At 39.5% G+C, this 23,125-nt stretch overlaps 1 protein-coding gene across 1 annotated transcript in view; it reads right to left on the bottom strand.

Annotated features, from left to right (window-relative positions):
- CPNE4 (copine 4) overlaps positions 1 to 6,265 on the bottom strand; it is a 282,805-nt gene extending 276,540 nt beyond the window's left edge. The window contains exon 1 of the mRNA XM_069958337.1: positions 6,120 to 6,265. The gene's annotated coding sequence lies outside the window, so the exon portion shown is untranslated. The remainder of the gene's footprint in view (positions 1 to 6,119) is intronic.
- Between the last annotated feature and the right edge of the window lie 16,860 nt (positions 6,266 to 23,125).

A 23,125-nucleotide genomic window follows, 5' to 3' on the forward strand; every position in this document is an offset into this window, starting at 1 on the left:
CGTTTTTGCAATCCTTTTTTTTCATCCGTTTTTTGGAAAAGAAAAAAAAAACGGATGAAAAATACGGATGCAATTGTGTGCATCCGTTTTGATCCGTTTTTCCGTTGACTTCCATTATAAAAAAGAAAAGGATCAAAACGGATCCTTTTTTTTAACGGACACAAAAATGAGGTTGACTACGTTTGTGTATGTTAAAAAAACTGATCCGTTTTGATCCGTTTTTTTAGAACGAAAGTCAATGGAAAAATGGATCAAAACAGATGCACACAATTGCATTCTTTTTTTTCCTCCGTTTTTTGTAAAAAACAGATGAAAAAAACTTAGTGTGAACTCCTTATCCAGTGAAAATCTTTTTCTTTCAAGTCAACTGCTTTCCGAAAGTTATATAGATTTATAATTTACTTCTATTTAAAAATCTCAAGTTTTCCCATACTTATCAGATGCTGTATGTCCTGCAGGAAATGTTGTTTTCTTTTCAATCGGACACAGTGCTCTCTGCTGCCACCTCTGTCCCAGACAGGAACTGTCCAGAGCAGGAGAGGTTTCCTATGGGAATTTGCTACTGCTCTGGGCAGTTCCTGTTTTAGACATGTCAGCAGAGAGAACTGTGTCAGACTGAAAAGAAAACAACATTTCCTGCAGGACATACAGCACCTGATAAGTATCGGAATACTTGAATTTTTCAATAGAAGTAAATTACACTTCTATATAACTTTTTGAAAGAAAAAGACTTTCGTTGGATAACCCCTATAATACACTCTCTTTCTGTATTTTAAACATTGTAAACCACTTTCAGCTCCAATTATACTGATATTACAGGGCTATTTATTAGGGCTTATTATAGGAAATCAATGAAACAGGCTTCAGTCACATTAGCATCAGACAGGGTCAGCTCTTTATTTCCTAATTTAACCAAAAATAGCAGTAGATCCCAGGAGAGGGATAACTATTCCAGCTCAGGTAGTGGACCAATGCATCATTACCCCACACTCTAAATGATGAGAAACATTACACCCCATTCACAATTAGAAATCTGACCTACATAGTGGCAAAATATTATAGCATGAATAAAAAGTGATAAATCTATGCTGTTAGGGGCTTGATAGGTGAAATTTTGCTGTGAAAATAAAAATGGGCAAATTGCTTACACTCCATTTTCCCTTATATTAAAAGGAAACTGACAGCATGGATATACATCAGGCGCCGCCCACCTCCTCCAGACTGATTGACAGCCGGTGGAGGTGGGCAGCAGCCTAAAGAAACATTGGTGGCTGGAGAGCAGGTGCAGACAGTGGCCCAGACCTGACTCTGTGACTGTCAGCCCGGAATAAAGAACATTTTTACTGAAGATGCCGGATCACACAGCATTGCTAAACATATATATAGTATGTAGTGCTTGTGCGATTGCCATCTGTAAACTGACAGCCCGGATATATGCAAATTCATGCTGTCAGTTTTCCTTTAAAGTGTCACTGTCGTTACAAAAAACTTTTGACATGTCATAGAGACACGTCAAAAGTTTTGATCGGTCCTGGACTTGGTGTTCAGACCCGTACCGATCGGGAAAATCATCAGGGAGATGACTGCATCTCAGTGTGTGAGCTCTTTGCTCTGAGTTAGAAAAAGAGTTGGGGTCCATAGAGCTCTATTCTTCCGATCTGTACAGGTCTGAACACTCAGACCCCAACTGTTCTAAACTTTTGACATGTCTCTATGATATGTCAAAAGTTTTTTGTAACGACAGTGACATTTCAAAGCACCCAGATTTAGGGGAACAATGAATGCAATAACTCTCCATGAGGAATCACGATCCAAAATAAATTTAAAGTGTACTTTGATAAGAATTTTAAATGACCGGTATGGTTTTATTATATTAACTCTAATGGTGACAAGGCAATTTTGGGGGGTTTACTGCTGTTACTGCTGTGGGAGTTCCCTCCAATATGCACAATGGGGGAGATTTATCAAACATGGTGTAAAGTGAAACTGGCTCAGTTGCCCCTAGCAACCAATCAGATTCCATCTTTCATTCCTTACAGAGTCTTAGGAAAATGAAAGGTGGAATCTGATTGGTTGCTAGGGGCAACTGAGCATGTTTTACTTTACACCATGTTTGATAAATCTCCCCCAGTGTCTCATTCTCTTCATTTTAAGGGGCAGGACCAGAATGCAGCTGTTTGCAAGCAGTATTCACACCTGAACTTCCTTTTCCTTATTTCTTGGGTCAATCACTGTTATATGAGACTACATTGGACTAAACAGGCTGGGGGGGGGGGGATGTTTTACACAGTGTGCTACTTTAGATGGCATGTGGGGAAATAGGGAGGTTATTGATGTACCGGCTTTGCAAGTTAGTATATGAGCAGAAAGGAAAACAGTAACACCACCACAGCAAGAAAGGGGTTCCATCACAAAAGCTACCCTGGTCTAAGCATTGATCTGCTATGACTAAAGGGGAGGAGGGTAGATTACATTAAGGAGGCAGCTTTGTACAGATAGTATGTACACACGTGGTTATACAAGGGGCAGCTTTCCAGAACTTTATGTGTGACAGAGATAAGAGAGACTTTATGGATCATCAGAGACAAGAGAGAAGCATAATTTAGCTTTCATGTACAGTGAGGGTCCCCTGGAGAAGCTAGACAAGCTCAGGGTGCATGCACACAATCCTCTCTCCTGCACATAACACTAAGCACTGTCCTACTTCCCATTTACTGTCTTGGTTCACACATAGTCAGTCTTGGTCAGTAATTGGTCCTTATTTTGGTCAGTATTTTAGCAGATCTAGAACTGGATCTAAAAACATAGAAAAACTGCTTCATTCATTCCATTATGGTTTTTCTCTTTCTCAGTTCTACTCCTGTTTTTTGCTTACCAGACCCAGGTGAGGACCTAATACTGAAAAAAAACTATGTGTCAACCCTACCTTCCGAGAAAAAAACACAACTCTGTATTTGCCTACTCTCATGCAGAGAGTAGACATGCATGTTGTTACGACATTGCATGTTGATACGACAGGATAGAGCATGTCATTATTCTTTGACAGTGATAAGGAGATCATGTCATTATATAACAAGGACACTATTGCAAATGATTTTTAATGCAGTGTATACTGTCTAAAATAGGGTTAACTTACAAATGGACAATTTTTGTAATAGTTTAGACTTATTTTACTAAATGCCATAGTGTATGAGAAAAAATTACAGATGACCATAATTCAAGTTTTAAGAGGTGTCACTATAGAAGACAGTACATAGGAAGGTTTGACTGGGCAGCACAGTGGCTTAGTGGCTAGCACTGTAGCCTTGCAAGAGTCCTAGGTTGAAATCCCACCAAGGACAACGCCAGCAAAGAGTTTGTATGTTCTCTCTGTGTTTGTGTGGGTTTCCTTCCACACCCAAAAACATACTGATAGCTGAATTAGGATTGTGAGCCCTAATAGAGACTGAAATTGATGAACTATGTAAAGTGCTGCGGAATCTGTTGGTGATATACAAATAAAAGCATTATAAGTTATCAGCCTCATTTATCAACTACCTAGTATGAGATTAAATTTGAAAACTTTAAGTTAGGCAAATTATATATCAACAGCCACAGGAAATAAATGGGAAGCGGTAGTTTTCTCTCAAGTGTACTTAAAGCATAAAGCATTCTTTCCAGTTCCATGCTCTGTAAATATGTTTTAATGAAGGAGAACAAGCTTATAATTGCTGGGCTAAGGAACACACTCCCCATTAGATGCTGAGAAAATGTACTATAATGAAGAAGCTGATGAGTAAATTGATCTTGCATACACTATTATATTATGGATTTTACCATAGTAACATACAAAGTAATCCATGTTAGGAGGATGTGAATTACATACCAGATAGGTGTCTTTAAACAACACAATTTAATAACCTAATGCGCAGATGTAGCAGAGCTGAATTTCAAACTATTTTTTATAGTGGTAACTTAGCTGAACCCTACTTAAAACAACAGAAACGTGGGAAACAATAGATACCATACAGCAGTATCACAATACTAGGTTCCAAATGATGATGCTGATCTTGGCCAATGCACTCCAGGGACAATGAAGGAATCCCCACTTATTTTACAGACCTATGTAGGGGGTACCTGCTTAGCTTCCTATTGCTGCCTATGCATTTATCAGAGAGACTGCTCATATCTGTACAAACAGTAAAAAAAAAAAATAATAACAATAAGTATGATTCCCAAGATCTGGTCTGGTTTTTACCATGCAATTTGGTACTTTATATGTGCTCGGCTATTGGTTTCAAACATTTTAATGTAATAATATCCAGACTTCATCTCAAGTGGTATACCTGCCCTTAACTTTGGGTGAGGAACTCATTCCCTACAGTAACAAACATTGATAAAGCTGTGAATCAGCAAACATTGCAATGCAGTGTATACAGTAAGTCACTCAACACTAATTGACGGTGACAAATACACCGCACTGAGAATGGAGAAGGCTTTGCTGGGTGAGCAGTGTGCCTTGATGCAATGAAAAGCTTAGGCAAGCAACAATTTCTGACTCCCCTGTATCACCCTTTTTTTTCGCACATCCTAAAGTGTGATCCACTCCAAAAATGCACATTTTCTATATGTGGTGTCTGATCACACTACACTTTGTTTAAAGAAGGTGAAAGGCGTTGGGTATGACACTATTTTATGCTGCTTTGGGTACAAACATCTGGCCAGTTGTTGATGCTGCTGTGAGATCAATGCTTTGAAACATTGAACATCCTTTTTTCCTTTGCAAATTGTTGCTGTTGCTGCTATTAACGCTCAATATAAGAAATAAATCCATGTTCCACTAGTATTAGATGTTTAGTGATTGGCTTTCCATTGCACAAATAAGTGGTGTATTGCATTCTCTTGGCTAGAGTCAAACAAGGGGATTAGTTAATTGATTGCTAAGTATTATTGTTTGCTCTTGTTTTTGCTTAAGCATCATTGTATATTCATAATATTAAATAGAACATAAGTTGCATAAAACTAAAACTGGGGTCTGTAAACAAAAAGTGTAGTTTCCTAAATATGTAAGATATGTCAATGTGTTATTTATTGTATCTAGTGGCCATAAAAGAGGATATAGAGTAATAACTAAGCAGAAGAGCCCGCTATACCAATAAAAATATAATGCACCCCAACTTCTTACAGGTAGTGATGCTGTGTGCTGGCATACAGCTCTAAGGGTATATGTACTTTATAGTTTACTTTGTTTTAGCTCTATACTGTACCTTATAATACTTAATGTACTTTATAAAGAAAAAAGTATGCACCAACAGCCTTACACTATCAATATATATATATATATATATATATATATATATATACACACTTTTTTTCATAAAACTGTTTCGTGCCTTCTACCATGATTTGATATACTACAACCATACTGAAAACCACAGATGCAAGCACACTGTGGATGTTTTGTCCAAGGCGACAAACTCTTCGCTACTACATTAACACACTCAACATTTCTATAAATGAGGAAAGACATAAACCATATGGGAATCCCTAATTTGTAAATGTGTTTTGGAGATTAGGTTAGAATATTTACATATGAAATGTGACAACACAGGTAAATCCATATATAATGGACTCTGCTTCGCAATAGCTGTTTATGTCTGTATGAGCTTTGCATAATATTCCTGAATTGCATGCCATCCCGAATGATAAGAGGGCAGTATGGGCTGGACCTGTCACTCCACATTACCCCTAACACCAGTTTATGGAAAGGGGCTTTAATAATTTAGAGGAATCCCCAGCCCAGCTTCAGTACATGCAGGAAAAGTGTCATATAATAAGGACAAGCACTGTATGGGAAGAATTCGCCTGGGTGGTGTATACAGTGTTGTATCCTAATTTACTATACAATAAAGTCATTTTACAGCATTTATGTGCTATGCTAAATATATACTACAGTTAACAGACTGATGATAAAAAGGATCACATTATATAGTCATAGCTGGGATACAACCATAGCCTTCTATGTCCTGAAAGCATTGCATAGGGAGAGCTTAAAGTGATAATAAAGACATGTGTAAAACTTGCTGGCTGGAAATAATGACAATAGGACAGGAGAAGACAGAAATATCTGCATAACCTACCTGAATGGAGCAGTAAAGTGAAGCTGCAGCTAGTCCTTGTATGGTTTGTAAAGTTCCTTGCCTGTAGCTGTCTTCCAGCCCCTGTAGTTACATAAGGAAGACGATCTTGTAAGCAGAGGAGTTTATAGCTACCTCTGGAAATCCCATCTCCATTCTCAGAGCCGGAGGAAGGTGAGGGTAGCCCAGAGCAATGAAGCTGTTCCAGGATCTTATCTGTGCTGCTGATGGAGTGCCAGAGCCTCAGGAGGGAGAAGGAGCTGCCGAGTGGAGAAAGTGAGATGGAAGGAGTGAGAGGTCTGTGGTGAGAAGACAGCACATACAATGAGAACAATCCACCTTCACTAGCTCATCACAATCTCATGCCACATCCAGCTGCTCTCCAGAAGACTGAGACCAAGCGCCCTCTAGTGGAGGCTTGTAACTATCACGGCTAGGATGTGCAGTTCCCATGGGTGTAGCATGTACATTAGGCAGACAGTACTTTCCCAAACCCTCAAAACTGAAGAAAAGAGTAGAAAGCAAAACATTTCAACATACTAACACTGGCGTTTCAAAAAGTCAATATATCAAAATCTAAGTATGGAAAATGGTATATAATTTATGTAACATTGTAATATTGTGCATAAATGCATGTTTTATCTAATAAACTGCGCTATAAAAGTCCAAGTATATAGTTGGACTAATGTATAGTCCAAGGTATATCTGTATATAGCTAAGTGTTTTTAATACAAAATCTGTCTATCTATCACCCTCCTCTGTCTCATATCTACATACCTATGTCATATATATATATATATATATATATATATATATATATATATATATATACTGTATATATATATATATATATATATATATATATATATATAGATACCTATATCTGTCTGTCTGTCTATCTATCTATCTATCTATCTTCTCTCTTTCTGTCTCATTTTTGTGTATCAATTATACCCATGTATGTCTATCTATTTATCTATGTCCTATCTCTCTCAGTCATATCTATGTTTCATATATACCTATGTATCATTATCTACTAGTATCTATCTTCTACATGCCTCTTATCTATCTATCTATCTATCTATCTATCTATCTATCTATCTATCTATCTATTTTCATTGTATTCTCAGCAGCACAAAAATTGCAGAGCGAGGGTGCCAGTCGTAGCTTCAACCAAAAGCCTCTTTATATAATATAGTAAGTCAAACGGCACTCCAATAGTCGTGTAGAAAAATCTATCTATCTATCTCTCTATATATATATTTATCTATGGTGTGGGCAGGAGGATACAGAGTGACCAGTCTGGGGTGGGGGCAGGGGGATACAGTATGATCAGTGGGGGCAGGGGGACACAGCGTATACAGTCTAGTGTGTGTGTGTTAGGAATTTGATATTTTAATATAATTTTGGGTCTGAATTAATTTTGGGGTGCAGCGTCTGTAGTTTAGGGGTCTGGATGAGGTCTGGAATAATGTTGTGAATTGAATTGGGAGGGGAGTAGTACATTATTTTATACTTTAACCCCTTGATGACACCCATCTCCAGCCTTGTGCCATGGAACATTACATTGTGGCTCAAGCTAGAAATGGATCAGGAAGCTCTGCCTCCTAATTCACAGGTACAAACAGCAGGGAGCAGAATAAATGGCATCTCTACTAAGGTATTTCGGCACAAAATTCAAAATGGTAAAATTAATCTACCCCTGGTCCCCATTACTGTACCTGATCGTCGCCCCTGTTGCTGTACCTGATTGTAGCCTGTCTCTAAAATCAACTAGTGCCAGAAAGTGCAAGAGATTTGTAATTTACTTCTAATAAAAAATGGCACGTTTTCCAGTACTTAGCTGCTATAAGTCCTGCAGGATGTGATGTATTCTCTCCAGTCTGACACAGTGCTCTCTGCTGTCGCAAATCCTCATATAAAACCTCTCCTACTCTCCAGACTGGAAAGAATACCACTTTCTGTAGGACATTTTTTAATAGAAGTAAAGGGTTAAATGTAAAGGGTGAAAGTATTGTAGCTTGATAGAGTGATGCTAAGGGGGCCAAATGTCATGTACCTTTAAGTGCTAGCAGGGCAGTTCCTAGATAATTTGCACAAAGGGCCCCTCTTCCCTAAGTGAGATAATGGTGGCAAAATTATTATTGCTTTTTAACAAAATGCAATATATACACAAAGGTATTACCTATGATACCACAACATAAGGCCTCAGTAGATAATATCCCTCACTAGGTATGTGCCCCTACAAGATAAAATCCCCTATATGGTAGGAAGCCCCATTAGGAAGGTTCCCCTTTGCCAAGACTAGAAAAAAACAAAAAGAAAACAAAACATACTCACCTTCTCCCAGCTCCCTTTCAGTCCACCAGCATGTTCTGTCTTCTGTACCTGGTGTAGAGTGCAGGTTCTAAAGGAGGGAATGCTTCTGGTTCCTAGAGGGGGGAAGTGCATCCACCTAGTGGGTTGTCACCGTAGGTGGATGCCCACCCACCCTACCCCCAAAATTCTTAGTAATTTCTGAGAATTCCACTGAAATAGGGTTGAGTTAGGTGGTCACTGAGCAAGAGAGAGGAAAGAAGTGCAATTGTGGATGTTCAATTCTGTATGGGCTATTTTCTCTCATGTGTCATCAGTGTATCCTGGCCCAGTTTAGTGGTATGCATCATACTAGAAAAATATATGTCCACAAAGCTATTTCACTTTGTAACCTCAGTCACAGGTTTCACCATATTGGAGAAGGAAACATGCAGTCTTATAAAAAAAAAAAAAAGCAAATGGGGCCCGAGTTTTATTCTGTGCAATTCCTTATCCTAAGGTATGGTCTATAATAGCAGCCAAGAGACAAAATATTCTTTTAAACACCCTTCTGCTATATAGAGGAGATTAGGTGTACTGATTTTTGCTGTTGCTTTCCCCCCTTAGCTCTTGTAATACATTGATTTTGACAATAAAATGGTACATAAATTTCTAGTGAAATCAGTTTTTTTATTAGTGGGTAGAAGTCTGGTTATTATAAAGGGTGTTTTATGAGCAGAGGGCAGGAAAGATATTGCAGTTGGAAAAACCTTTAGGCCAAACATAAATGGTCAGGTAAAATGACCTGAGAATGAGACAAGGAAAAGGATTTTACAAGAAGGCCCATACTTAATAGTCCCAGGCATTCAGCTGACTCAAGATTATGGCATATGTACTGTATCCCATCTGGAAATCTGGATACTTGAGCAGGTGCATCTTTAACTGTTTGTGCATCTTTTGGCTGTCTAGGCATGATGATAATTTTGTTAAAGGGGAACTCCAGCTAGAGGTTAAAAAAATGAAATGCATAAAGCATTACTTGCCTATCTATTCCAGTTTTGAAACTACCAAAAATCCATTTTTTTTAATTTATTTATTTTTTTTTTTTTGGGGGGGGGGGTTGTTCTGTTCTGTGTTTCTGCACTTCCTGGTTGAGCAGTTGTACACAGTACTACAGGTTCCAGAATGCAATGCTTTCCCTCAGCTGTTCATCACAGTCCTCCACCCTGCACATTCCCCGCCCAAAGCAGTTGCAGAATATCTAGGCTATGTTCACACATTGCAGTTTCATTCTGTTACTAAATTATTTTCATTACATTATCATTTCATTGTTGTCCCATCCACACAGCACACAGTTACTACCTGTAACACCACACAGCACGCTGTATTCTCTACCTGTCACAGCACACAGCACACAGGAATTCTCTACCTGCAACACCACACAGCACACTGTATTCTCTACCTGTAACACCACACAGCACGCTGTATTCTCTACCTGTAACACCACAAAGCACACTGTATTCTCTGCCTGTAACACCACACAGCACTGTATTCTCTACCTGTAACACCACACAGCTATGTATTCTCTACCTGTAACACCACACAGCACTCTGTATTCTCTACCTGTAACACCACACAGCACACTGTATTCTCTCCCTGTAATACCACACAGCTATGTATTCTCTACCTGTAACACCACACAGCACACTGTATTCTCTACCTGTAACACCACACAGCACGCTGTATTCTCTACCTGTAACACCACACAGCACGCTGTATTCACTGCCTCTAACACCACACAGCACACTGTATTCTCTACCTGTAACACCACACAGCACTCTGTATTCTCTACCTGTAACACTGATATTGGAATAAAGTAAAGAACTTTTTGAATTTTTTTTTTTCTTTTCATTTCCACACACATATTATGATCAAGCATCTTTTATCTTTAAAGTTGAGACCACAATAAGGCTGTCAGGAATGTGTAGTACTTGGTGTGAACTGGGCCTGTTGTTTGTTTTTGTGTGCCACACCGACTGCTTCTCAGCTTCCGGCAATGCAGGAGTTAAGCTGAGAAGCTGCTGAACTTGATATGCACCTGTGTTGTCTGCGTGATTGATGGGTTCCTCTGTCTGTCTGCTACCTGGAAGATCAGAGTGCTGGTCCAATGGGGATCCGGACCGGGCTCTTGGTCAGTATAAAACTAAGCAGAGGCAGAGCTCCAGCGCTGGCTATAAGGTTAACTTCCTGGTCTCAGCTTCCCCTATCTACTTCTGGGATCTCCGCTCCTAATCCCTCTGTTTTGCTCGACTTCTTACCTTACCTCCTGTCTGACTTGCTAATTCTGTACTGTGCTGCCTGTTTGGATTTTGCCTGGCCTGTTTGACTATTCTTTTGTGTTTGTTTGTCCGTCTTGTTCCGGGTTCAGACCTAGGGCCGCCTGTCTTGTCGTGTCTGTACCTCCCTGTCCTGACAAAGGCTCTGATCCTCTCTGCCGTTTAGCAACATTTACTTGTGTTGCTGAATCATTTTTGTGAATATGCTGCAGTACTGCACTGATACTCCAACATGTGTGAACACAGCCCTAATTTCACTGCACACTTCTGCACAATCAGAGAAATCAGTGCAACATCTGCTTCTGGTTGGTCAGAGATGGTAAATCACTCAGGGGATTGGGGAATCCAGCCAAGCCTCCTGTGACATCACACCCTGCCTCCTGTCTGCATCATCAGCCTGTGCTCAGCAAACACTCACAATGTGAGACAGAAGCATGGAATATTTTTCTCCTAAGATGGGAGAGAAGAGGGAGGAGGAGACAATGTGGATTGGCACAGAGGGCATTTTTTTCACTTCCTGGATTTCTATCAGCTACCAGCGTGGCAGAACCGTAGAGATATGGTAATACATTATATAGACACATCTATATAACTTTTAATGTACTTTTAATAGTTTTCCTTATCCAGAGTTCCCCTTTAACCTAAAAAACCAATACCATTAAATCTTTATTGAAAACACAATACACCCCCTTATAAAATACATAAACACATCAGACATTTAAAACCACAGAAGCCAGGTAGTATATAGATAAAACCCACTGCATAAGTTGATACATCACCATCCTGGGCACGTTGGGGGTAGTGAGTAATCCCTATGGGGATAAGTGCACTACATCTATGCTGTGAATATTTATCATTATGGCTGTCTTGATAGATATTGTCTGGATATATACTTATGATTTATGCACTTGCCAGCCTATGTGATTATATCTGATGTCTGAGACTCTGACACTTGACAGTACCGGATGTTCCTCTAGCACCCTGTGGACATAGTTAATATGTGCTTCGTTGCCTTGGGGTACTGCAGGAGTCTCATACTATATCAGTCTTCCATTTGGCTTGTGGCACCATAGGAAACTAGTACCTAACCTGAACCCGAAGTTTTTTGCCATATAAATGTATACCGTATAGTGTATAATCTATCTGTGTTTTGGGGTTGCCTGACCTGTTGCTCCAAGCGTATCGGAGGCAAGTTCAGGTGAAACTCCCAACACACACATACAATATACATAATATTGCCATCTCCACTCGTCTCCTGCCCCATCCTATATATTTTCTTTGTATCTAATTACAACTGTTCTATGTAATTTACAACTCTGAAATAGTAATCATTGTGTTTTGTAAAGGTCTCTTGATGATCCCAGGGACATATCTGAGTGACACGCGTAGAGACTGAGACAGAGATATTAATTTGTTACTATCCTTTCTGTAGTCTGGTTCCATTTCTATATACAGTATCTGGGTAGTCCTTTCCGTAGTGAACCAGTCTATCAGAGGGTCAACACCCTAGATCTGTTGTTCAGTGTCTATTTCACATGTGTAGAACACAATTTCATATATTTTTAGTTTTTAATGCATAACTATTAAAAGTTAGATTTTATACGTGATTCTGGGAAATTATTAATGAGATGCTCGGGTGTTTTTTTAATAAATGATTGAATGATAAAGTGCCACTGATATCACATAAAAATGACTTTTGTGGTAGAATTGGATGGTGTGAATTAATGTACATCCCTAGTTGGTCCCATAGATAGCAATTATCTAAATCCTGATACTCTAGGACCCTAGTGTCAGTTCTGGTGCCTGCAACCCAGTGAAGCTTAAGAGTCCTCAGGCGTAAATGAAGCACACATCAGTCTTCATTGTCATTGACATTTCTAGACATTAACCCTTTTTGCAGGAGTTATAGTCTTAACAGGCTGTAATAGCTTGTTGGACTGTAGACAGCGTCTATTTACATTACAGATATAAATTAATTTGGTAAAAAGGTAATTCCTCATGACTGTGCAGAAAATAAAATACATCTTACTACTACTTCAAGAGACAAAAGCTACCAAAATATTTACACTCTACACATAAATATTTATATATCATGAAAAAAAAAATCATTTATGTATTTATTTATTTTTAGGCTATGTTCACACATAGAATTTCCGTATAGAACTCACATTTTAATAGAAATATTTTGTGATTTAAACCCACTCCTAGTTTTGGTTTAAAAAATACTGACCAAAAGACTAACTGTAAGGCTATGTTCACACAACGTCCAAAAAAGTGTGCTCTTTTTGTGTTTAAAAAGATGTCTGTTATTGCATCATTTTAAAGGGGTTATCCAGCGCTACAAAAACATGGCCACTTTCCCCCTACTGTTGTCTCCAGTTTGGGTGTGGTTTTGAAACTCCATTAAAGTAAATGGAGCTTAATTGCAAACTGCACCTGAACTGGAGACAACAGTAAGGGGAAAAGTGGCCATGTTTTTGTAGCGCTGGATAACCCCTTTAAGTGACTTGAATAAAATGCATTGAAGTCTATGAATAACGGACGTCTTTTTCACACATTGTATAGAATGACGGACGTCTTTTAAGGCGGACAAATTTACTACGATGTGTGAAAAAGACGTCTCTTATTCCATAGACTTCAATGCATTTTATTCAAGTCACTTAAAGGGGTTATCCAAAGCTAAAATGATGCAATAACGGACGTCTTTTTAAACACAAAAAGTGGAAGTTTTTTCCTTTTTTGGACGTTGTGTGAACATAGCCCAATAGTATGTATGAGCATAGCCTTAATATAAATAAATTAAATACACATACATTAAACATTGGCTCTCAATGAGAACAAAACTACAGATTAGGGGTCTGGGACTCTAAATGTAGCATAATATAATTGTATAATTACATACAAATACTTATATAGGAACAATAATAATGCAACAGCAATTCATAAAATACACAGTAAAAATTACATATATAAGTAAAGTACTAGTGTCGGATAGCATCCACAACAGACTATACAGTGAAAAAAGATAAACTAATGCTGTAAGATAAACACTATATCATACACAAAATAACAATCTGTGTAACTAGTAACATTAATAAGTGAAAGCAATCTAGCATCCTACACAAATATAGTGGATACTGGCCCCCACAGTGTGTAGAACTCCCTGCTACAGGTTCAATATAATGAACCAGCAACCTTCTATAGCTATGTTCATACAACGGCAGTGCAATAATGGCTGATGGTACATTAATCTAGTTTGGGTTTATTAATTGGCCTTCAGATGTGTCTTTAATTGAAAAGCCCATTGAATTTAACAGTAAAAACGGTGAACGGACGGTGAAAAATGAAAAACTGTGTGTGAACTACTAAAAAATAACAACTAAAAAATAATATGAAGACTGACAGATCTTACATAATTTTTAATTGGCTTTAGAGATGAGCGAACCGGGTCCATCAGAACCCGAACGTTCGGCATTTGATTAGCGGGGGCTGCTGAACTTGGATAAAGCTCTAAGGTTGTCTGGAAAACATGGATACAGCCAATGACTATATCCATGTTTTCCACATAGCCTTAGGGCTTTATCCAAGTTCAGCAGCCACCGCTAATCAAATGCCGAAAGTTCGGGTTCGGATCGACTGGAGCATGCTCGAAGTTCACTCATCTCTAATTGGCTTCTAAAAGCAAGTAACACTAAATGCATTTTTTTACTATCAGAGACGTTTCAAGGTTTGCAAATAATCCTCATAGTATTTACTGAATATGGACTGTGTGCTACGGAACAGACTTTGGATTTCCTGGCATCATCATAATGATGTCGGTAGCTCCAAAACTGTTTTAATCTTCACGCTAATCAACTGAAAGAGCGTGAGTTTTGAAGCTTCCGGCATCATAATGAATGATGATACAGGGAACTCAAAATGTACAGACCATGCACAGAACAGGTGAAGGGCTCCTGAGAGCGACCTACCCCAGCAGTTACTCCTGTAAGAGTGTTCTCTTGGGAGGTAAATGTAATGATGTCTGATGGTTCAAGTACAGTGTTTTAATGTTAACCACATGCAATTACATCTTCCATGCTGGTTTTCCACAGCTTTGAATGTACATAGCAAATGGTTTATCCACTTTTAATGATTAATTTCTGTTAAGGTGGTTATTCATTGAATAACTAAGAAATGAAGGTTCATTTGAATTGTCAAAGACAGATGGCTGGCCTGCTAGCATTGGTAGGTTTGGCCAACTTTAGTAAAAAGTGTATGAACCCTAGATGGAACTAATAATAGTAAGGCCCCGTTCACACTGAGCAAGATCGTCGGAATTCCGCGGCGGAGTTCTCCTCCACGGAATCCCGCCATGCTCAGTGTGTCACTGTGAGTGAAGGAGAGGGCGCGCGTCCGCTTCCTCCCCTCTCCGGTCAAACAAATGACATGTCATTTCTTAGGCCCCATGCACACTGAGCAAGAACATCAGAATTCCGCGGCGGAGCTTTCCGCCGCAGAATCCCGCTGTGATTAATGTGCTGCTGTCGCTCTTCGCTCAAAGAAGTGACAGGTCATTACTTTGAGCAGAGAGCAGTGGCAGCGGAGGAGCGTGCGCCCTCTGCTTCACTCAAAGCAGCACACTGAGCATAGAGGGATTCCGCGGTGGAGAGCTCCGCCGCGGAATTCCGTCGATCTTGCTCAGTGTGAACGGGGCCTAATAATATCTCAGTGCTATTCTGTGTCTGTATCCTCCTTAGGCATATAAAGGCTCAGTGAGTCACAGAGGGAAAGGCTCCTCCATGCTTGGCCACCTTATGGACAGAATCACCATTTAACACATACACGTAGACCAAGACTGCACAGCCTGGAGGAGGGGGGCCTGATATCAGCGCTGCACAGGGAGCTATTGTCTGTGGGTGCTGGGCATATATTTACTGATACTGAACACCTTTTCTATAAAGTGGCCAACCCATTTAATATAAAGCCTTAGTCAGCTGTAATTCCAAGAACATCCACTACTAGAAGTAAAGAGCTGTGCTTAATGTTTTGGGGTCCATTTACACAGAAAGATTATCTGACAGATTATCTGCCAAAAATTTTAAGCCAAAGCCAGAAACAGACTATAAACAGAGATCAGGTCATAAAGGAAAGACTGAGATTTCTCCTCATTTCAAAATCCATTTCTGGCTTTGGCTTTAAATCTTTGTCAGATAATCTTTCTGTTTAAATGGACCCTACAGCCCATTCAATTAGCTGATCAGTACAGGTACTGAGAGGCAGACTCACAAATATCAGATGCTCACAGCTGATGTTAATGGTCTATTCTAATGCTGGGTTTACACGGAACGATTATCATGCGAATTTGCACGATAACGATCGAATTCGAACGATAATTGTACGTGTAAACGCACTGAATGATCCAGCGAGAAATCGTTCATTTTGATCTTTGAACATGTTATCAAATCGTTGTTGGTCGTTCGCAAAAAATTTGCCCATTCACCGATTTAACCTATGTGCGAGATCGCAAAACGATTTTTCTGTACAATAAATTGTTCCGTCTAAACGCTGATCGTTATAAAAAAAAAATTGTTACTTTGAAATCGTTAATCGTACAATTGGGCGAATTATCGCTCTGTGTAAACGCAGCATAAACATCAACTATCAATTTTGCAGTGTTTAATAACCCTTTTAATTATTTATGATGGCTCAGAAGTTAGAATTGCCTTGTAGGACTCGGTTTATGGATTTAAATCTTACTAAGGAAAACATATGCTTCGAGTGCATGTGTTGTTTCTGCATTTGTGTGATTTCCTACAGTTTTTAGAAAAAGAAAACAAGATTGTGAACCCTACTGAGCACAGGGACTGATCTGCAATTACAACCTCTGTACAACACTGTGGAATATGTTGGTGTTATATATGCCTCAGGAAACAGTTAATAAATATTCCATAATATTATGCTTTCAATTGAATATAACTATCCTCTTGCATAACAAACACTCAATCATCTGGCATACAGGAACTTGCATTGGCACATGGAGAAGGCTTCTCAAACATTTGTTCCAAGAACAGATTTTTTTTTACTAGTAAATAAATACATAGGATGTTCTATTGAGACAATTAGTACAATGAACATGATACACTTGGCATTCTAGGTCCAGAAAACCCCTTGCTTTTGAACATTTCAGACTGCAGTGTAAGCTTATCAACTCAATTAACTGTGGTTTACATTTACTGGTTTACACAGATCAGATTTTATGTGTTTTTAATCCAACAATTTTTTTTACTTGCATCAAACTACCCCTGGCCTTATAATAAAACATAAGCCATTCAAATCACCCTGATTCACAGTAAATCTTGGAGCGGCTGAATCGAATTCTAGGAGATTTAGTTAATTAGTGTAGGTGGATGACCACTAAACTGTTTTTACAGCGGATCTGCATTTTGGAGATTTCTGATGACCTTGCACCATTTAGTCCTGGCTGAGTCATCTTAAGATAGGAAGTTCTGCTTTTTGCTTTTAGGCATAATCGTAACAAACAGGCATTCATAAAAGGCTGTACAAATGCAGCATTAGGTAATTGCTAATTTTGCTATTCCCTAATGCCTTGTGTACACAAAGGAAATGACAAGCACATTTAACTAAATTCTGTTTAGAAATCCTCTTTCTGCTCCATGAATGAAGCAAAAAAGAGACAGAAATGAAGCGGAATAGGTGCTTAAATGGCACAAAATATGGCAGATTTGCAGCAGAAATACAAAGTCCTATTGACCTCGATGGGATGTTCTGATGAACACGGGATAATATTCTTGTGGATTTTGTTCCAAGAATTGTCATTTCAATTGTTTTGGGGGAATTCGGATCAGCATTATGCACTGAAATCACTATGTGTGAACACGGTTCCTGAAATCATATTAAAAGCAATGGAATACCAGGTAGAATCCACACTGAATTTGAATTTCAGCGTGCATTCTGCCTTAAATTTTTGTGTGCACATAGCTTTACATAACCCTATGAATACTTATTATCTTGCTTTATTTGAAATGTAACAAGATTTGACACTTTGTACTGATTAATCAGATAGTAACTTTCCTGCCAGGTTACTTCCTTACCTATGGGTAGCTGAACTTAAAGGGGTATTCCACTCAAACATAATATTGCTGCCCATTGTAACACTAACAATTCATTCCATCCTTGTTATTATCTATTTTGTCTCCTTCCCCCAGTTCTTAGCTGCTGCATTTAGCTGAAGACACAAAAATCTGTGTGAGTTTTTCTCTCTGTCTCCCCTCCTCCTGCTCCCCCCTTACTCATGCAACACCTCCTGGCAATACTCATACAATACTTCCTGGCATTACTCATACAACACCTTCTGGCAATACTCATACAACACCTCCTGGCAAAACTAATGCAACACCTCCTGGCATTACTCATACAACACCTTCTGGCATTACTCATACAACACCTCCTGGCATTACTCATACAACACCTCCTGGCATTACTCATACAATACTTCCTGGCATTACTCATACAACACCTTCTAGCATTACTCATACAACACCTCCTGGCATTACTAATACAACACCTTCTCGCATTGCTCATACAACGCCTTGTAGACAATAAATTATTTTTTTATTATTATTATTATTATTATTATTATTATTATTATTACAGTTTCCACATACCGTAAACACATACTGCATTGCACCTCTACATAAATCCTCAGAGCCTCTGCACTGTGGGAACATTTTTAAGCCTGATGCAAAAAATGCCGGACTAAATAAATGCTACCCAGTTTGTTCATCACCAACTTGACCTCAGAGTAATCCTCCCAGAAAAATCGACAAAACTGCAGATACAGCTGGCCAGGGACTTAATTACATCAGCTGTCTCGGAAGTAAGGGGGGGGGTGAAGTGAACAGTTCACACAACACAATTATAAAATGAATTGTTAGTGTCACCCTGGGTAAAAACATATGAAAAGTTTTGTTTGAGCGGAATACCCCTTTAAAAAGGGGTTTCCAACTAACTTTCTTCTTGACTACAAACTTTCTATGGCACCCTGGTTATTTACTAAATTTACTGTTATTAGAAATTCAAGTGACCTTCCAATCAGTCTTCTGATCCTGCCCGGTTCCCCCGGTATGGGATCAGGTTCGGATTTTCCCAAAAATCCGAGTCCGATCGGATTCGGATTTTTGGAAATCCGCTCCGATTTTTTTTTCTTGCCTTCTAAAATGGCAGCCGCCATTCTAGAAAGCAGGAAGAGGAGGGGTCACATGACCGCACCACGCAGTGTGTAGAGGGATAGAGAGGAAGCAAGCTGCTATTGTGTACTACAAACTACTGAGAAAATATTGTGGGAAAGGAAAGGAAAGATTAGGAAAGCGGAGAGGAGAAACATCTAGTGATTGAGAGAGAAATATAGAGAGGGCGAAAGATAGATATTTTAGGCATAGGACAGCAAAGGGTGCACGGAACCAAAACGTACAGTACAGATATACAAGTCCTATACTTCTGATAGTGTGTATATCACATCTGTCTTATCCTGAGAGACAAAAATACCTGGTTCAGGTGTATACTTTTGTATCTTAAAAAAAGTGCTATATACCTAATTTCTATACTTGGACCCTTCTGATTGAAAGTGTGTATATAACATCTGTCTTATCCTGAGAGACTAAAATACCTGGTTCAGGTGTATGGCATGGTAGCTTAAAAAAAAGTGATATATATATATATATATATATATATATATATATATATATATATATATATATATATATATACACCCAATTTCCATACTTGGACCCTTCTGATTGAAAGTGTGTATATCACCTCCGTCTTATCCTGAGAGACAAAAATACCTGGTTCAGGTGCTCCTGCCTGGCCTCCATGTTGGCTACTGCTGATCCTGCCTGCCCTCCATGTTGACTACTGTTGCTCCTGCCTTGCCTCCATGTTGGCTACTGCTGATCCTGCCTGCCCTCCATGTTGGCTACTGCTGCTCCTGCCTGGCCTCCATGTTGGCTACTGCTGCTCCTGCCTGGCCTCCATGTTGACTACTGCTGCTCCTGTACTGGCCTCAAATGACTATTGCTGGACCTCCACTGGCCTCCAATGACTACTGCTGCTCCTTCACTGCATTTGTGACCTTTTTCCTGCATAGACCCTGTAATGGTGAATTTCCTGCATAAACCCTGTAATGGTGAGTATTGAAGTCTAAACAAATAAAAAATTGACTTTGAGATATTGAAAAGATAATGATGTTACTGACATGTAGAGCCCTAAATTCAACCAAATACACTACCCCCGTATCATATAGATGCTTTAAAGTATGAAATCCGAAGAAATCCAAAAATCGGTCGGACCGAATTTTCCGAAAAAATCCGAAAGTCCGTTTGGACAGAACTTTTGAAAAGTTCGCTCATCTCTAGTCATGACACTGGCCTGCCGTGTCACTGTTCAGCAGTGCATGCATTATTATGCGACAGACAGTGATATGGGTTGCCCGAGCTTGCACTACACAGCGCTCTGTATAACAGCACACACTGTTGTGGTACCATCATGGTAGCATCGTGGTTTTACATTATAACCCTCGATTCACACGTTGTAAGAGTGCGGCTGTATTTGCGGCTGTAATTGTGCGGCGGTATTTTTGGTGGTTCGTGTGTATGCTGGGAAGTATAGGATATGCGGCTGCACAGTGCACACTATGTATGAATCTACGGCCCTATCGTAAACGGACCCGTAAAAAATGAACAAGACCATTATTTGCGGCTGGACATGCGGCCGAGGATTGACAGGCGGTCCGTACGGAGTACTTCAAAAATAGCCGGCAATGATGCCGAATGCCGATGCCTCTAATAGTTACTATATTAAATTAATCAAAGACATTTTATTTGTAATCAAGACACTTTCGTTGATCAATAATTTATTTCTAACGAATCCATCATTTTGCAATTAAATATACTGTTAAAAAAAATAGATATATAAATAAATGTATATTTATCTATATATTTATTTTTTGACAGTATATTTAATTGCACAATGATGGATTCGTTAGAATTAAATTATTGACAAACGAAACTGAATTTATTTCCAAGAAAATGTGTTTTATTCATTAAATATTAATTAGTACAGGAAGCTCTATAAGCCGGTAATTCATATGCCGGCAATAGAGCATTCTGTACTAATCATCACTTTACTTTAATGAAAACATCAAATGTTTCTTCTAATTATGTTATCACAATAGCATTATTAGAAGAAACATTTAGAATTATATGTGCGCTCAGCTGATTGGCTGATCGGCTGAGCGCACATATAATGAGCCGGTCCGCAGTACAGTGACTTCATTGTGCTGCGGACCAGCGAAGAGGACACATCGGGGTGAGTATAAAGCTCTCCCCACCCCCTCCCCGGCACTGCACCCCTCCCAGCAAGGAAGGGGGGGTCAGTTAACCCCTTCCTTGCTGGGATGGGTGCAGTCTGACATCAGTCTGGCCCCCAGGGGGTTAAGGGGGATGCAATACATCCTCCCTTAACCCCTTGGGGGCCAGACTGTAAGCAGCGATCTGTAAAGATGCTGCATACTGTAAGGTGCACAACACCGCTCACAATGATGGGTGTTGTGCTCCTGTTTGTGTGTTTTTTGTGTGTTTCTCCCTTTTTGTTTTTCAGATATCGGTATCCTGTGGATTACGTCGGATTCCGTGGACTACGTCGATGACCAGCGGTTGTTCTTTGAATTTTTTAAATAAAATGGTCAATGAGGGGTGTGGGGGTGTTTTTATTTGAATAAAAAAATTTGTAAACTTGTGTCTTGTCTTTATTTCTTTACTTTATAGACTTAGTAGTGGAAGCCGTCTAATAGACGGAATCCATTACTAAGTCGGGGCCTAGTGTTAGCCGGTATAAAATGGCTAACACTAACCCCCTATTATTACCCCAGTACCCAATGCCACCAGGGGTACTGGGAAGAGCCGGGTGCCAGTGGTCCCGGAGCGTCAAAATTGGCGCTCCTGGACCGGGCGGCAGCAGGCTGGTAAGATTTAGGCTGGGGAGGGCCTAAACCAATGGCTCTTCCCACCCTGGTGTTACCAGGCTGCTGTCGTTTGGTTTTTAACCCGGCTGGTTATAAAAATAGGGGGGACCCTATGCGTTTTTTTTTAATTATTTATTTATTTAAAAAAAAATTCGCATAGGGTCCCCCCTATTTTTATAACCAGCCGGGTTAAAAACCAAACGACAGCAGCCTGGTAACACCAGGGTGGGAAGAGCCATTGGTTTAGGCCCTCCCCAGCCTAAATCTTACCAGCCTGCTGCTGCCCGGTCCAGGAGCGCCAATATTGACGCTCCGGGACCACTGGCACCCGGCTCTTCCCAGTACCCCTGGTGGCATTGGGTACTGGGGTAATAATAGGGGGTTAGTGTTAGCCATTTTATACCGGCTAACACTAGGCCCCAACTTAGTAATGGATTCTGTCTATTAGACGGCTTCCACTACTAAGTCTATAAAGTAAAGAAATAAAGACAAGACACAAGTTTACAAATTTTTTTATTCAAATAAAAACACCCCCACACCCCTCATTGACCATTTTATTTAAAAAATTCAAAGAACAACCGCTGGTCATCGACGTAGTCCACGGAATCCGACGTAATCCACAGGATACCGATATCTGAAAAACAAAAAGGGAGAAACACACAAAAAACACACAAACAGGAGCACAACACCCATCATTGTGAGCGGTGTTGTGCACCTTACAGTATGCAGCATCTTTACAGATCGCTGCTTACAGTCTGGCCCCCAAGGGGTTAAGGGAGGATGTATTGCATCCCCCTTAACCCCCTGGGGGCCAGACTGATGTCAGACTGCACCCATCCCAGCAAGGAAGGGGTTAACTGACCCCCCCTTCCTTGCTGGGAGGGGTGCAGTGCCGGGGAGGGGGTGGGGAGAGCTCTATACTCACCCCGATGTGTCCTCTTCGCTGGTCCGCAGCACAATGAAGTCACTGTACTGCGGACCGGCTCATTATATGTGCGCTCAGCCGAACAGCCAATCAGCTGAGCGCACATATAATTCTAAATGTTTCTTCTAATAATGTTATTGTCATAACATAATTAGAAGAAACATTTGATGTTTTCATTAAAGTAAAGTGATGATTAGTACAGAATGCTCTATTGCCGGCATATGAATTACCGGCTAATAGAGCTTTCTGTACTAATTAATATTTCATGAATAAAACACATTTTCGTTTAAATAAATACAGTTTCTTTGTTCAATAATTTAATTCTAACGAATCCATCATTGTGCAATTAAATATACTGTCAAAAAATAAATATATATATAAATATACATTTATTTATATATATATTTATTTTAACAGTATATTTAATTGCAAA

The sequence above is a fragment of the Dendropsophus ebraccatus genome, chromosome 2 (genome assembly GCF_027789765.1).
Source record: "Dendropsophus ebraccatus isolate aDenEbr1 chromosome 2, aDenEbr1.pat, whole genome shotgun sequence".
Lineage (NCBI taxonomy): Eukaryota > Metazoa > Chordata > Amphibia > Anura > Hylidae > Dendropsophus > Dendropsophus ebraccatus.